The 15,279-nt window shown below is 47.8% G+C and overlaps 1 long non-coding RNA gene across 1 annotated transcript; it reads right to left on the bottom strand.

Annotated features, from left to right (window-relative positions):
* Window positions 1–94: 94 nt before the first annotated feature.
* LOC135965198 (uncharacterized) lies at window positions 95–13,580 on the bottom strand. The gene is made up of 2 exons (XR_010578109.1): window positions 13,475–13,580; window positions 95–382 (listed from the first exon to the last, which is right to left on the bottom strand). It is a non-coding gene; the product is annotated as an uncharacterized lncRNA (long non-coding RNA).
* Between the last annotated feature and the right edge of the window lie 1,699 nt (window positions 13,581–15,279).

The raw sequence follows: 15,279 nt of genomic DNA, 5'->3' as shown, positions 1-15,279 counted from the left end.
AATCTTTGAGGTGTCAATTTTCTGGCTGGAAACCTCTGTGGCCAGCCTGAGTTATTGTCTTGTGTCCAGGAAGAATGAGGTACGGAAACAAATGAAGGGTGAACAAGATGAAGATGAGCTTTATTAAGTGTTAGAACGGCTCAGAGGAGACCCACAGTGGGTAGCTCCTTTCTGTAGGCAGCTTATCCCGACGTCTGCTGCTTTCAGCAGAGAGGAGATCCTGGAGAGGGTTGTCTGCAGCTGGTAGTCCGGATGTCTCTGCAGGTCTCTGAAGCTCTCAGCAGAGAGGGTAGCTCCTCTCTACAGCTGGTCTTCTTGTGCTGTCTTCTCTCCGTTCTCCCCGCCATCTCTTGCTCTAGCTAAGCCCAGGGCTTTTATGGACCTTGGAGGGGAAGAAATGCATGCCAAATGGTCCATGGGTGACCATGGGCAGGCCTGGAAGAGGAATCATGAGTCCTCACTCCGGTCTGGTCTGCGGGCCTGGAAGCCCTGGCCTGAAGGTGGGGCCTTACCAGGGACACGCCCCCTTCCGCCCAGGACTCTGTCTCCCTCCGGTTGCCATTCATGGACTCGAGGCTCAGCCCCAACCCTGCTCCAAGATCTGAGCCGGTACCAGGAGTGGAGAGAGGCCAGGCAGTGAGAGTAGACACCCCTGAGCCTGCAGGGATGATGTGTGGGGGTGGGGGTCGTCTTCCCGGGACCAGAGAGTGCAGGCTACAGAGATGCCCAGGTCCTGTGCCTGGGATAGCAACCAGGGGAGCTCCGGCCCCAGCCAACTCGTAAGGGTGGGGCTCCTGTTTGTCTCTGGCTCCTGTCTGCTCTGTGGAGCAGGAGACCCAGGTCTGCAGCTGCAGGTCGGGTAGCTGTAGCTGCACCCAGGAGGGCAGATCCTGCCTGGTCCTGGCACCCCCACCAAGAGCACAGGCTCAGATCCACAGCCACAGTCTGGGCAGCTGTAGCTCCACTCAGGAGGGCGGGGCTCCTTCCTATTCCATAGGGCAGGACGCCTGGGTCTGCAGCCATGATTTGGGCAGCTGCAGCCAGTGTGATGCCAGCAGCTGCTGCCATCACTAATTCAGTATAACTGGTGTCCTCATAAAAGGGAAAATTTGGACACAGAGACACGCACACAGGGGAAGCCCATGTGAAGATGAAGGTCAAGATCTATAAGCCAAGGAATACCAAAAATTGCCAGCTAACCCTCAGAAGCCAGGAGAGACACATAGGGCAGATTCTCCCTCACAGCCCTCAGAAGGAACCACTCTGCCAGCACCTTGATCTCAGACTCCTGGGCTCCAGAACTTTGAGAAAATACATTTCTGTTATTCAAGCCATCCAGTTTGTGGTACTTTATTATGGCTGCCTGGCTACCCTAGTAAATTAGTGCAATATATAAAGAATGTCTGCAAAGCAATAAGAAAAAGACAACCCGAGGGAGAAACGAGCAAAGGTATAAACAAACACTTCACAAAATAATATATTTAAAAGGTGAATCATATGAAAAATTGCCGAACATCATTAGTTATTAGGGAAATGCAAATTAAACCTCAATAAGATATCACTGCATATGCTTCAGAATAGCTTATCATAAAAATATAGATTTGAAGTACTGGCAAGGATGTAGATAGAGGTAGAGCAAATGGAACTCGCATTGCTCCTAGAAGTATAAATTAGTGCAACCATCTTGAAGAACTGTCAGTATCTACTAAACATGAATATACATATACCTATGACCCGACAATTCCACTCCTACACATAGGCTCAACAGAAATGTGTACGTGTGTACACTATGGGACATAATCATAAATGGTTATAGCAGCACTATTCATAATTCCCTCAAACTGGAAACAGTTTAAAGTTCTAGTCACTGTAGAATAGCTACATACATGGTGGTCTAGTCAAAGGAATACTACAGAGCAGTGAAATGAACCAACTATTACTACATGCAGGAACATGCATGAGTCTAACAAAAATAAATGATGAGTTCCAAACGCAAAGAGTATAGACTGTATGGTTCCATTCACATAAAGTTTAAACAGGCAAAACTACTCTGCGATAACGGAAGTCAGGGTAGTGATTATCTTTGGGGAAGAGAGAGGGTTCGCGACTGGAAAGTGGCACAAGGGGAGACTGGGGGTGACAATGTTCTATTTTTTAAATCTAGATGATATTTTCCTTAGTGAAAATTCATTGAGTTGTACCTTTTATTATTTGTGTGCTTTTCTATGAGTGTCAAAATTCAATGAAAAATTTTATTTAAAAAAGTAAATAGCGGGGCGTGGTGGCTCACGCCTGTAATCCTAACACTTTGGGAGGCCAAGGTTGGTAGATCACCTGAGGTCAGGTGTCCAAGACCAGCTTGGCCAACATGGTGAAACCCTGTCTCCACTAAAAATACAAAAGTTAGCTGAGTGTGGTGGCACACACCTGTAGTCCCAGCTTCTCGGGAGGGTGAGGCAGGAGAATCGGTTGAATTCAGGAGGCAGATTGCAGTGAGCCGAGATTGAGCCACTGTACTCCAACCTGGGCAATAGAGTGAGACTCCATCTCAAAAAAAAAACCCAAAAAAAAAGTAAATAAGGTTGGGTGTGGTGGCTCATGCCTGTAATCCCAGTACTTTGGGAGGACAAGGCAGGCGGATCACCTGAGGTCAGGAGTTTGAGACCAGCCTGACCAGCATGGCGAAACCCCGTCTCTACTAAATATGCAAAAATTAGCCAGATGTGGTGGTAGATGCCTGTAATCCCACCTACTCAGGAAGCTGAGGCAGGAGAATCACTTGAACCTGGGAGGTGGAGGCTGCAGTGAGTTGAGATCATGCTACTGCACTCCAGTCTGGGTGACAGAGCAAGACCTTGTCTCAACAACAACAACAAAAGTAAATAAGTAAATAAATACATTCCAAAGTATAAGGGGATTTCCACCCACCGATAACTGAAAATTCTAGTCATGCTTTTCACATTTGTAATGATTTATAAATGTGCTCTACTGAAAAACTGCTCTGTTTTTGTAAATAGGAAAGAGGTTGTAAGTTCAATTTTTTATTTGATTATTTGATTATATATATATTTATTTGTGTGTGCATGAAACATTTAATGTTGATTACCTATTTAAAAATTTGCAAAAACAGAGTGAACAAGAGCATATTAAGCAAGGAATTTGACATTAACTTGGGAGGCACCATTGCATGACAGGATTAGCTGTCAAATGCATCTCAACAGCATCAACTTGCCTCCAGTTTCCACATAGACGGCAGCCTATCCTCCAGCCTTACTAAGCGTGGAATTCCTCCAGCCTCAGACTCTGTCTCTCCCTTCCAGGTTACTTCACACATAGCATTCTCTGCTAAGACAGTCCCGTAACTCTTCACCTAGCTAACTCCTTCAGAGTCTAGTTCAGACATCACCTGCTGTAAGTCATCTCCTTTGGTCTCTCTCATAGTCTCTGAGATGGCCCCCAGTGATCTCTCCTCCTGGTGTTCATGCCCTTGTGTAATCTCCTCCCCTTGAGCATGAGCTGGATCTAGCGAGTCACTTCTAAAAAATAGAATGTGGCATAAGTGATGGGATGTTACTTACGAGATTATGTTACAGAAAGACTGACTTCTAGCTCGAGCTCCCTCTCTTCTCTCTGTTTCTCTCTCTCTCAAAGCTCTTGCTCTCATGTGGCAAGAAAATGACAACTTCAGCCAATAGCCAGTGAGGGTCTTCAGGGTGAAACCTCCTTCGGTCACCAGTGAGATGATTACAGCCCCAGCTGACACGTTGATTACAGTCTTGGAAGACCCTGAGGCACCCAACTTAGCTGTACCAGATTTCTGACCCACAGAAACTATGAGCTAATACATATTTATTGTTTTAGGCAGCTAAAATTTGGAATAATTTGTTATAACACAATAGAAAACTAATACAACCTCAACTTTCTTCCCTCCCATTCCAGGATGGATTTTGTTGTTGTTGTTTTGTTTTTTGTTTTTGAGACAGGATCTCTCTGTTGCCCAAGCTGGAGTGCAGTGGTGCAATCACGGCCCACTACAGTCTCAACTTCCCAGGCTCAAGTGATCCTCTCAGCCTTGGCCTTCCAAGTAGCTGGGTCCACAGGCATGAGCCACCATGCCTGGCTAGTTTTTTGTTCTTTTTTTTTTAGATGGAGTTTCGCTCTTGTTGTCCAGGCTGGAGTGCAGTGGTGCACCGCAACCTCCACCTCCCAGGTTCAAGCGATTCTCCTGCCTCAGCCTCCTGAGTAACTGGAATTACAGGCATGCACCACCACGGCCGGCTAATTTTGTATTTTTAGTAGAGATGGGGTTTCTCCACGTTGGTCAGGCTGATCTTGAACTCCCAACCTCAGGTGATCTGCCCGCTTTGGCCTCCCAAAGTGCTGGGATTACAGGCGTAAGCCATTGCGCCCGGCCTAGGTTTTTGGTTTTTAAAAAATATTTTGTAGAGGCAGGATCTCACTATGTTACCAAGGCTGATCTCAAACTCTTGGCCTCAAGTGATCCAGCCATCTCGGCCTCCCAAAATGTTGGGATTACAGGCATAAGCCACCTTGCCTGGCCCATCCAGGTTGGATTCTTGCCCTGGTAGTACCCAACACTTCTCATGATCACAACATTTATCACACTTTATAGTAATCTAGTGCTTACTTGCTTATCTCTCCAATGAAAAGATCCAGAGATTATGTCTTACAAGCTTTTTCACTACAGTTCCTGGAACTTAGTTGTAATCAATAAGTGGTGGATTAACACATAAAAGAATAAATAGATGATAGCTGTTTAATCTTGGAAAATAACAACCTTTCTGACTCTCTGATTCTTTTTTTTTTTAGAGATGGGATGTTGCTATGTTGCCCAGGCTGGAGTGCAGTGGCTATTATTCATAGGCACCATCATAGCACACCGTGGCTTCAAACTGCCAGGCTCAAGTGATCCTCCCACTTTGGACTTCTGAGTAACTGGGACTATGGGCGCATGCATTGTACCTGGCTTTGATTCTTAATCTTCTAATTTTAAAATGATGGCAACTAAAAATTGTAGAAACATTTAAGAGACAAAATGATCATGACTTAGTAAGTAATTAGATGTGAGAGGTGACAGAAAAGGAGGTGTCAAAGTTTGGGCAGTTACATATCTCTAAGGGAGAAAAAGAATACCAGAGGAGAGGCCAGTTCAGAGTGGAAGTTGGTGAGTTCAATGCTGGACATGCCAAAATTGAGCTGTCTTTGAACACATCCACCAGGCTGATGGGTATATAAGACCAACTGTTAGAGAGGTATGTGGTGGAATAGATTTGGGAGTTAGTTGCACCTAGATGGCAATCTAAGTCACAGGAGAGAAGCCAAAGACTGAGCTAAGCCGTGGTCTGAGAACAGACCCTTGGGGAACATTCTTGTTAACAGGAAGGCAGAGGTGCACATGAAGTGGGGGATGGGGTAGTAGGCAAAGGTCTGTCTAGAGCTGGAAGAGTGTGGTAACCCACATGGACAATGTAGACAGTTTCCTGAAGCAGGGAATGATCAATAATAACAAATACAGGCTGGGAGCAGTGGCTCACATCTTCAATCCCAGCACTTTAGGAAGCCAAGGCAGGCAGATCGCTTGAGCCCAACAGTTCAAGACCAGCGTGGGCAACAAGGCAAGTGAGACCTCATCTCTACAAAAACACAAAAATTACCCAGACATGGTGGCACGTGCCTGTAGTCCCAGCTACTCAGGAGGCTGACATGGGAGGATCACTTGAGCCTGGTAGGTGAAGGTTGCAATGAGCTGAGATCACGCCACTGCACTCCAGCCTGGGTGACAGAGAGATACCCTGTCTCAAAATACCAAACAAAACAAAAAAAATACAGAAGAGATCAAGATATTAACTAAAAAACATCTTGCTATGTTCTGAACGTGTCCTCCTAAAATTCATATGTTAAAACTTAATCACCAATGTGATAGTATTAAGAGGTGCGTGGCCTTTAGGAGGTGATTAAGCATTCGGGGTAGAGCCCTCATGAATGGGATTAATGACTTCAGAAAAGAGGTAGAAGGGAACTGCTTGTCCCTCCATGTCTTCTACCATGTGAGGACACAGAATTAAAGACATGGCCTTGAAGCAAAAACCAGGCCCTGACCAGAAACCAAATCTGCTAGTTCTTTGATCTTAGACTTTGCCACCTCCAGAACTGAGAGAAATAAATTTCTATTATTTATACATTACCTAGTCTCAGGTGTTTTGCTATAGCAGCAGAAGTAGGCTAAGTCATGTCCCTTGGATTTAGTAACTGGAAGATCACTGAAGTCTGTGGTCCATTGTATTTTTCAAAGATAAACTGCAACAGTATTTCCTATCCCACATGCTCTTCCGCAATGCAACCTCCTCACTCTCCCCTAGAGAAATGGGATCTCTGTGATCTCCTCTTGATTCTGGGTGGGCTTGTGACTACTTTGACTGATGAAGCATAGTGGAAATGATGCTATAGGACTTCTGAGGCTATAAAAGTCGTAGTGACTTCAGAGTCATAAAAGGCAATGCCACTTCCACCTTGTTTGCTGGAACACTAGAGCACACGACATAAGAAGTGAGACCACCCTGAGGCTGCCACACTGTGAGGAAGCCACGCCACACACACAGGCCATGTATAGGTCTCTGGTCGGCAGACCCAGTCTTTGCCTGGGTGCTAGACATGAAAGCGCATGAACCTTCAGATGATGAGTCACCTGCCCAGACAAGGCCCCACGGAGCAGCGATGAGCTGTACTATGTGGCCGATCCAACTTCCCGGCCCTCAGAAGCCACGAGCATAAAAAAAGGGTTATTGGCTGGGTACGGTGGCTCACGTCAGTAATCCCAGCACTTTGGGAGGCCGAGGCAGGTGGATGACTTGAGGTCAGGAGTTTGAGACCAGCCTGGCCAACATAGTGAAACCCCATCTCTACTAAAAAAATACAAAAAATTAGCTGGGTGTGGTGGTGGGTGCCTGTGATCCCAGCTACTCTGAAGGCTGAGGCAGGAGAATTACTTGAACCCGGGAGGCGGAGGTTGCAGTTAGCTGAGATCGCATCGTTGCACTCCAGCCTGGGTGACAAGTGTGAAACACCATCTCAAAAAAAAAGTGAGGGGGGTGTGTTTTATGCCTCTAAGTTTTGGAGTCATTTGTAATTTGTTACACAGCAATTGTGCTTGAATCTATTACTTCAGAGAAAACAGCTTCCATAGAGTGACCAGGACTGATACCAGGGTGCAGTGGGATGGGGAATGAGTGGTGAGGAAGTGGGTGACAGCATGAATAGACTACAGTGAGAGGAAACCAAAGTAGAGGGTGGTAGAGGGGTTTTATGGAGGGTTCTTGTCAGATGGTGTAGACTGGACAGATATATAGGCCAAGTGGAAAATGTCAGAAGAGGGGGAGTGTTGAAGAGAAGAGGACGCAACAGACAAGGGCTCCGGAGATGCACCAGTTGAGGAGCTGGCTTGAAGGATCTCCACTGAGACTGGAAGAAAATAACAAGGATTTGTCAGGAGAGGAAGGTACAGTAGGATAGCAGTGCAAGGAGGATGGTGTGGGTGCAGTTCATATGATCACCTACAGGGTCTGGACTTTCAGCCAAGAAGACTGATAGGCTGAAGGAAATGGAAGGACCAGTGGATGGGGTCTCTTGGAGGTCAAAATATAGTTGTCATGGGCGTGAGGTCATGAGATAGCTCAAAGGATGGGAGAATGCAACCAGAAGGGAAGATACTGAACTCTACATGACCCAGTCCTGACTCATGACAAGATCCAGGGTGGCGTCTGGGAGTGGTGGCCGCAGTAAAGTGGAGGTGGAGACTCTTGGAGTTAATGCTGTCCAAGAAGTACAGGCCAATCAGTTGTGCGCCCGGGTATTGAAATCTCTGAGGACTTGAGCTGGAGAGGAAGACCATGAGCCAGGTCTTGAGGGATTCAGTGAGAGGGCACTGGACCATTTTTAGTGTTTAGGAGGTGTATTCACCTGTTCTCACATTGTTATAAAGAAATACCTGAGACTGGGTAATTTAGTGAAAAAAAAAAAAGGTTTAATAGGCTCACCATGGTTCTGCAGGCTGTACAGGAAGCATGGCAGCATCTGCTTCTGGGGAGGCCTCAGGGAGCTCCTACTCATGGCAAAAGACAAAACAGGAGCAGGCATCTTATATGGCAGGAGCAGAAGCAAAAGAGATGAGGGGAGGTGCTACACACTTTGAAACAACCAGATCTCACGAGAACTCAGTATCTCGAGAACAGCACCAAGAGCATGGTGCTGGATCATTCACGAGAAACTCACCACCATGATCCAATCACCCCCCACCAGGCCCCACCTCCAACACTGGAGATTCCAATTCATCATGAGATTTGGGCAGGGACACAGATCCAAACCATATCAGGAGGACAGTGATTGGATGGCATTTGGCTCAAAGAAAGAGTTGAGCAACAATGTGGAAGTGACAAGAGGGAGGTGAGACAAGCCAGCCACCGTTTCTGCCTCAGAGTCATGGAGTGTGGGTGAGCAACTTTCTCCTTCAGGGCTGCAGAGGAAACGCAGACTTCTGTGAAGGCAAAAGATGATGATCTGGAGGAAAAAGGAAGTGTGTTCACAATGGATAGAGGGTTCCAGAGAGTGTCATGGCTAAATAGGTTTTGAAGCTGGCGTGAGAAAGAAATACAAGGAGGGAAAGGAATGGTATAGAAAGGCTGGGGGAAGACAAGATGTGAGGTTGAGGAAGGGCCTTTTTTTTTTTTTTTTTTTGAGACAGAGTCCTGCTCTGTCACCCATGCTGGAGTGCAATGGTGTGATCTCAGCTCACTGCAACCTTCGCCTCCAGGGTTCAGGCAATTCTCCCACCTCAGCCTCCTGAGTAGCTGGGATTACAGGTGCACACCACCACACCCAGCTAATTTTTGTATTTTTAGTAGAGATGGAATTTCACCATGTTGGCCAGGCTGGTCTCGAACTCCTGACCTCAGGTAATCCACCTGCCTCAGGCGTGAGCCACTAAGCCTGGCCAAGGGGAAGGGCCTTTTTTGTTACAAGACCCTTGCTCTAGGCAGGACCTCTATTTTTTTTTTAACTTTTATTTTAAGTTCAGGGGTACAAGTGCATGTTTGTTACATAGGTAAATTGTGTCATGGGGGTTTGTTGTACAGATTATTTCATTACCCAGGTATTAGGCCTAGTACTCATTAGTTATTTTTCCTGATCCTCTCCTCCTCCCACCCTCCACCCTCCGACGCGATAGGCCCCAGTGTATGTCGTTCCCTTCTACGTGTCCATGTGTTCTCAAGATTTAGCTCCTGCTTAGAAGTAAGAACATGTGATATTTGGTTTTCTGTCCTGCAGGGCCTCTCTTAAGATATTCAGAACAGAGGAAAAAGCAGGAGTCAGATGGGTCTTGAGTGACTCTTTCTAGGCCAGTGTCCTTGTTTCCCAAGCCCAGTTCTCTTCCCAACCAGGCTTCTCCCCAGGAGCCTGGAAGCCCCTACACCTGGAGGAGCCAGGCCAAGGCTGGGTGGCTGCCTGCCTGCCAAGAGCTCTGTAGAGCGGGTGGTGGGTAGTGGATGGGGGTGGCACTTGACTCTGAGACCCTTCCAACAGCCTGGGCATCCTTGACTCAGGAAGTTGCACAGAGCAATGGACCTTCCTGTTAGGACTGTTTTACTATAAATGAAACAGGAAAATATGAGAGAGTTCTTGAACTCTCCTGAGAGGAAGACAATAACAAACCATCTGACCACCCAACTGCGGCTCATTTTAAATAACTTTCTACAGCTATTTTAAGACAGAAATGGATGTTCTCCTATTAATAAGCCTGGCTAAGTAAGGCTGATCTGCAGCCAGGGTGATTCTGGAAGCCGCCTTCCCCACAGAGTCCCCGAGGGCGACGGACAGAGGGGCATGTTCTTGTCGATGGACAGGCGGTCATTTCGGGCAGAAAATTCTATAGGGGAAGAGACTCCTCAACCTCTTATGCCTGCTCTAGCCCTTCTTGGAGGAGCACAAAAGCAGAATTTCTGTGGCTGAAAGGAGGATTTCCCCGGGGCCAGGCGTTGCCTCTCCCAGGCTCTGCCTTGACCCTCCTGGACACTCCCACAGCCTAAGGAAGGAGGTTCTATTCTTATCCCATTTTATAGATGTGAAAACAAAGACATGGGAGGGTCCATTCTTCTCCAAGTTCTCACAGTTAGAAAGCGAAGCTGCGAATTAAGACGGTTGTAAGTCACCACTCCCCACCGTGCCTGCCCTCCTGAGGCACGATTTAGATGCTGCCCAGGCCTTTGAAGCCAACGTCTTGCTTTGCCTGGGTGGTGGTGGGAGGTGGCTGATCGTCACTGCTGGACTCTCTCTTTCTTGCTCACTTGGCTTTTCGGTGTCCTTGTCGTAACTGAAAGAGCCATCATGGGCTGATGACCAGGTCCCCTTCACCCCAGAACCATTTTGTGGAAGTGGTCACTGCCCGGCTCCCCTCCCTTCCTGTCCCATCAGACACTCAGTCACTGAAGGAGAAAGGGAGGGAGGGAGAGCCTGGGGCAAGGACAGAGGCGCCAGCCGGACCTCATGGCCTCTGTCTGTGTCACTGCCTTTCTCCTGCCTTTCCCAGTCTGACTTCTCACTGTAAACCTTCTACTAGCCAGTTCTCTGCGTCCACCGTCTCTCTCCTCCTCATAGGCCCCCCAGCTCTAGCTCCACCATCTGGAATCTTCTGAGGAGTTCCTGTGGCCTGCAGCCCCGCAGCGGACAGCCTGCGTATCTCAGCATTTCTTGATTCAAATTCCTGAGGCAGGAATCTGATTGGCTCAGCTCCCTTTTTGTGCTGGGCCACAGATCATAGGTTGCTGGCCAGCCTGAGTTGGCCATCCATGGACAGCCAGATTTGAGTAGGACAAAACACGGCTGAGGAATGTCCCCTCCTTTCAGCCAAAGTTGTTTGTTGAATTGTTCCTTTTAGAAGGGACAATGGCCAACATTTGTACTCTGCTTCTAAAGCCTCTGCTGGCCTGAGGCAGGAACATAGTCTTTTGGGTCCTTTATAAATAACTGCTAGAAACAACAACTTACAATACAAAGGCTCTCACTCCAGCTTTCATGATGGCGTACCCCCTTCTCTTTCAAACTCCTCCCCTCGCCCCAAATCTGTCTCCGGGAGCCTCCACTGGTGACTCAGGGGTGAGTCCAGTCTGCAGCCCGCTGCCTCCTACCGCAAATACTGCTGGCCCCACGACCTTTGACACTTGGATTTTGGCAGCGGTCACTCTATCTCCCCGCCCCAGAGTTGCCTCTGCCGGCACCCTCAGCATCCCTAAGCCCTGCCGTGATTCAAGGAACAACTACGGGGAGAGTTCTTCTCCCTGTTTGCGGGTGTTACCCCCTATTAAATAGGATTTTAATACTCGGGCCCTGATGTTTTAGGGGCTTGAATGCCTAGTTTTTGCTCGAAGGCCACAATGCCCAGGATCCAGCACAAATGCCTGTGCGGCCAGGACTGGGGATGCTGGGGCAAAGTTAAGCGGGGACAGCAGGCCTTCCTTTGCCTTGGCCTGGGGGTGACCATGCTTGACTCGATTCTCCTGGGAGAAGTTATTTCCCCACAGACGCCTTGGTCTCCTGGGCCGTAGACTTGGGTGGGCCTCCCCAGAAAGTCTGACCCTCAGGGGTGAAGGTACTTAGCATGGAACACCCCCCCACCCAGTCTCCCCAACCTGGCAGTGGAAATAGTCACGACCAGTTTTTCACTCTACATACAAGCTGGTGTGAGAGGGAGAGACCAAACGGCATGGCAGTGCGGCCAGGGGCCCGGGCCCTGAGGGCAAACCTGTGGTGTCATGCCAGTGCCTCCTCTCTAGCGGGCTGTTTGGCTTCTCTGAGCTTTGGTTTTCTTATCTTTCTTATCTGGAGAACCATCTTTCCTCATGGGGTTGTTGTGGGAATTAAACTGAATGAGGTAATGCACCTAAAGCACCAGAGCCTATTCCGGTCCCTGGTGAGACCTGTATGGATGGAGATGCTATTAATAGTATGACCCTGAGAACTGAAGTCAGATTTGGCCACGTGCGTGAGGCCCAGTGATCTCACTATAGCTGTCATAGGTATTGCCTCCCAGGAGGAGCAGGAGGGAGACCCTTGGGATGAAGAATACCGTGCGACCAGTGTCCCAGCCTCAGGGCTGCTGGGAAGGCGATGAGTGGAGAGGGAGGTTGGCCTTTAAGTTTATACATGTCTCCTTCCTGTACTCCCTGTCTGCCTGGTCTTGGGGTCACATGAGAAGTAGAAACAGGGTAGGAGACATAGGGTGAGGAAGCATGAAGCGATGGGATGCTGACAGCAGTAGACCTAGGGCAATGGGTTAGGACTTCAGAGGCACACTATGCATCTTACTGGGTTGATTGCTCCCTGGCAGCCAGTCCTTTATAAGGAACATGAGCCTATCCCTTGGATATCAACTAGGGATGGATGGTACGGACTTGATGTTATACCTAGGAATACATTTTCAGGGGACACATTGCCTGCATTGGAATCCCAGCTCCACCAGTCACAAGCTGTTTGACCTTGGACCACTGTCTTAGTCCATTTTTGCTGATATCACAAAGTACCTGGGTGGGAGCTGTGGCTCACACCTATAATCCCAGCACTTTAGGAGGCCAAGGCTGGAGGATTGCTTGAGCCCAGGAGTTTGAGACCAGCCTGGGCATAGCAACATAGCAAGTGAGACCTTGTCTCCACCAAAAATTTAAAACTTAGCTGAGCTTGGCGGTGCATGTCTGTAGTCCTAGCTACGTGGGAGACTGAGGTGGGAGTATCGCTTGAGCTCAGGAGTTCAAGGTTACGGTGCACTATTATTGTGCCACTCTACTCCAGCCTGGGTGACAGAGTAAGACCTCATCTCAAAAACAAACAAAAACTGAAAGACAAAAAAATTCTGAGGCTGGGGAATTTATAAATAACAAAAATGTATTTCTCCCAGTTCTGGAGACTGGGAAGTCCAAGATCAAGGTGCTGGCAGATTCCGTGTCTGGTGAGGGCTGCTGTCTGCTTCCAAGATGGTACTCCTTGCTGCCTTCTCACATGGCAGAAGGGGCCAACAGCCAACAGCTCCTCAAGCCTCTTTTATAAGGACATTAATTCTTCTATTCATGAGGGCTCCACTCCTGAGGGCCTCACTCACCTCTTTTTTTTTTTTTTTTTGAGACAGAGTCTCGCTCTATCGCCCAGGCTGGAGTGCAGTGGTGTGATTTGGCTCACTGCAACCTCCACCTCCTGGGTTCAAGTGATTCTCATGCCTCAGCCTCTTGGGTAGCTGAGATTACAGGTGCCCACCACTATGCCTGGCTAAGTTTTGTATTTTTAGTAGAGACGGGATTTCACTGTGTTGACCAGGCTGGTCTCAAACTCCTGACCTCAAGTGATCCTCCCGCTTTGGCCTCCCAAAGTGCTGGGATTACAGGTGTGAGCCACCGTGCCCAGCCCTCTCACTCACCTCTTAATATTATCATATTGGTGATTACGTTTCAACATATGAATTTTGGAGGGACACCTTCAGACCACAGCAGCCAGTTCCTCCAAGCCTCAGGTTCCTCATCTGTGAAATGGGAGTCACAATAGTACCTTTCGTGTAAAACTGTTATGACCAGTTAATCAGGTAATACATATAAAGTGCTTAAAACAGCGCCTGGCACATGGCAAATGTACTCGTTATTTTTATTGAATTCACCTGTGTCTCACCTTATAGATTGCAAGTTCCTAAAGGCACTTTAATTTTTTGTTTTTCTCATTACAGACTAGTGCTGATGATCAGAAAATGAATGAGTGAAAAATAAACTTGCTTACAAATTTCCAGCGAAGAAGAGTTTATTAACAGTGCTTAGACATGTGTGGTTTTGTGCATTTAGAGAGGCCCATCCCCTCAGTGTGATGCAATGTGACACAGACCTACACCCACAACTTTCCAAACTCCCCTCCCGTACTCTCCGCCACCTCCCATTCCCATATCCCTACCCACATCTACCCACCCAGAGGCCCACTCCCATTTCACGGTACCCCCCGTACACACATCCCACCCCACTTCCATACCCCTCACACACAAACACACACGGCCCGTCACCGCACCCCATATCCACACACCCACACCCATTTTCCCCACACGCTCCCCTCTTTACACCCATCCACACGAGGGCATGTGTGGGCACACACACGTGCATACACACATACTCTCTCTCTCTCTCTCTCTCCCATTCTCAAGTAATCTAGGAAAAATCTTTTCCTTCTGTATCCCTCCTTAGAGGAAGTCAGGAAAAGAAAACCTGGCCTGCTGGATGTTCTGGGTCTTCAGCTTCTTACCCATTTCTGCCCCTGCTCTCCTTCACGTCTTCCACCCTCTCATTTGAAAGAACAAACCCTGGGTGGTCTGGACCTGAGTCTCTCAGATGCCACTGACATGATGCCATGGTTCAGAGGTCACCAAGAATAGGAGTCTTCTTCCATTTCCTCCTGATGGGAAAATTCATTTCCTTTTTGTGAATACCTGGAGGGAAACGATTCTCTTCTCAATCCCAGAGGAGTACAGCGAGGCCTGCTACAGAGCAACTCAGCTACATCTGGCTTTTCCCCCTTCAGGGAAAATTCTAACCACTCTTAGCTCATCTCTGCAATGATTTTTGCATTGCCAAGGGGAGAGAGAGGAGAAAACTGACATATGTAACATCTTCTATCTGAGTGACATCATTTAAAACTCATAACAATACAAAGTTGGATAGTCCTCCATTTTACAAATGAGGACACTGAGCACAGAGGTGTTTGGTAACTTGTCCATGTCACACAGTAAATAAATGATGGTCCAAAGATGCAAATTCTTCTAACTCCGAAACTGCAACTAAAAAAGGGAAAGATTCTTTCCATAATCTTCAGTCTAAAATGGGTGACTCTGCTGCTCTAGGGAACAGCTTTGCCAGACAATGGCCTTGTCTTATGTTTGCCCAGTGACATGCACAACCCTTCCTATGAGGGACCTCAACAAGAAAGCGCAAGTGACATGGCAGCTCTGCATTTTTAGGGAGATGGACCCACTTCCTTTTGACTCTGGCAAGGAGCTTCTCCATCCATCTACCCATCCATCTATCTATCTATCTATCCATTCTTCCATCCATCCATCCATCCATCCATCCATCCATCCATCCATCCACACATCCACACAATCATTTATCCATACATGTATCCATCCACATATCTATCTACCCATTTGCTCTTCCACCCAACCAACCACCCAGCCACCCATGCATTCATCCA

This window comes from Macaca fascicularis, chromosome 1 (genome assembly GCF_037993035.2).
Source record: "Macaca fascicularis isolate 582-1 chromosome 1, T2T-MFA8v1.1".
NCBI classification, from domain to species: Eukaryota; Metazoa; Chordata; class Mammalia; order Primates; family Cercopithecidae; genus Macaca; species Macaca fascicularis.
Note: the sequence above shows the minus strand (reverse complement) of the source record. Positions and strands in the feature narration are given on the sequence as shown.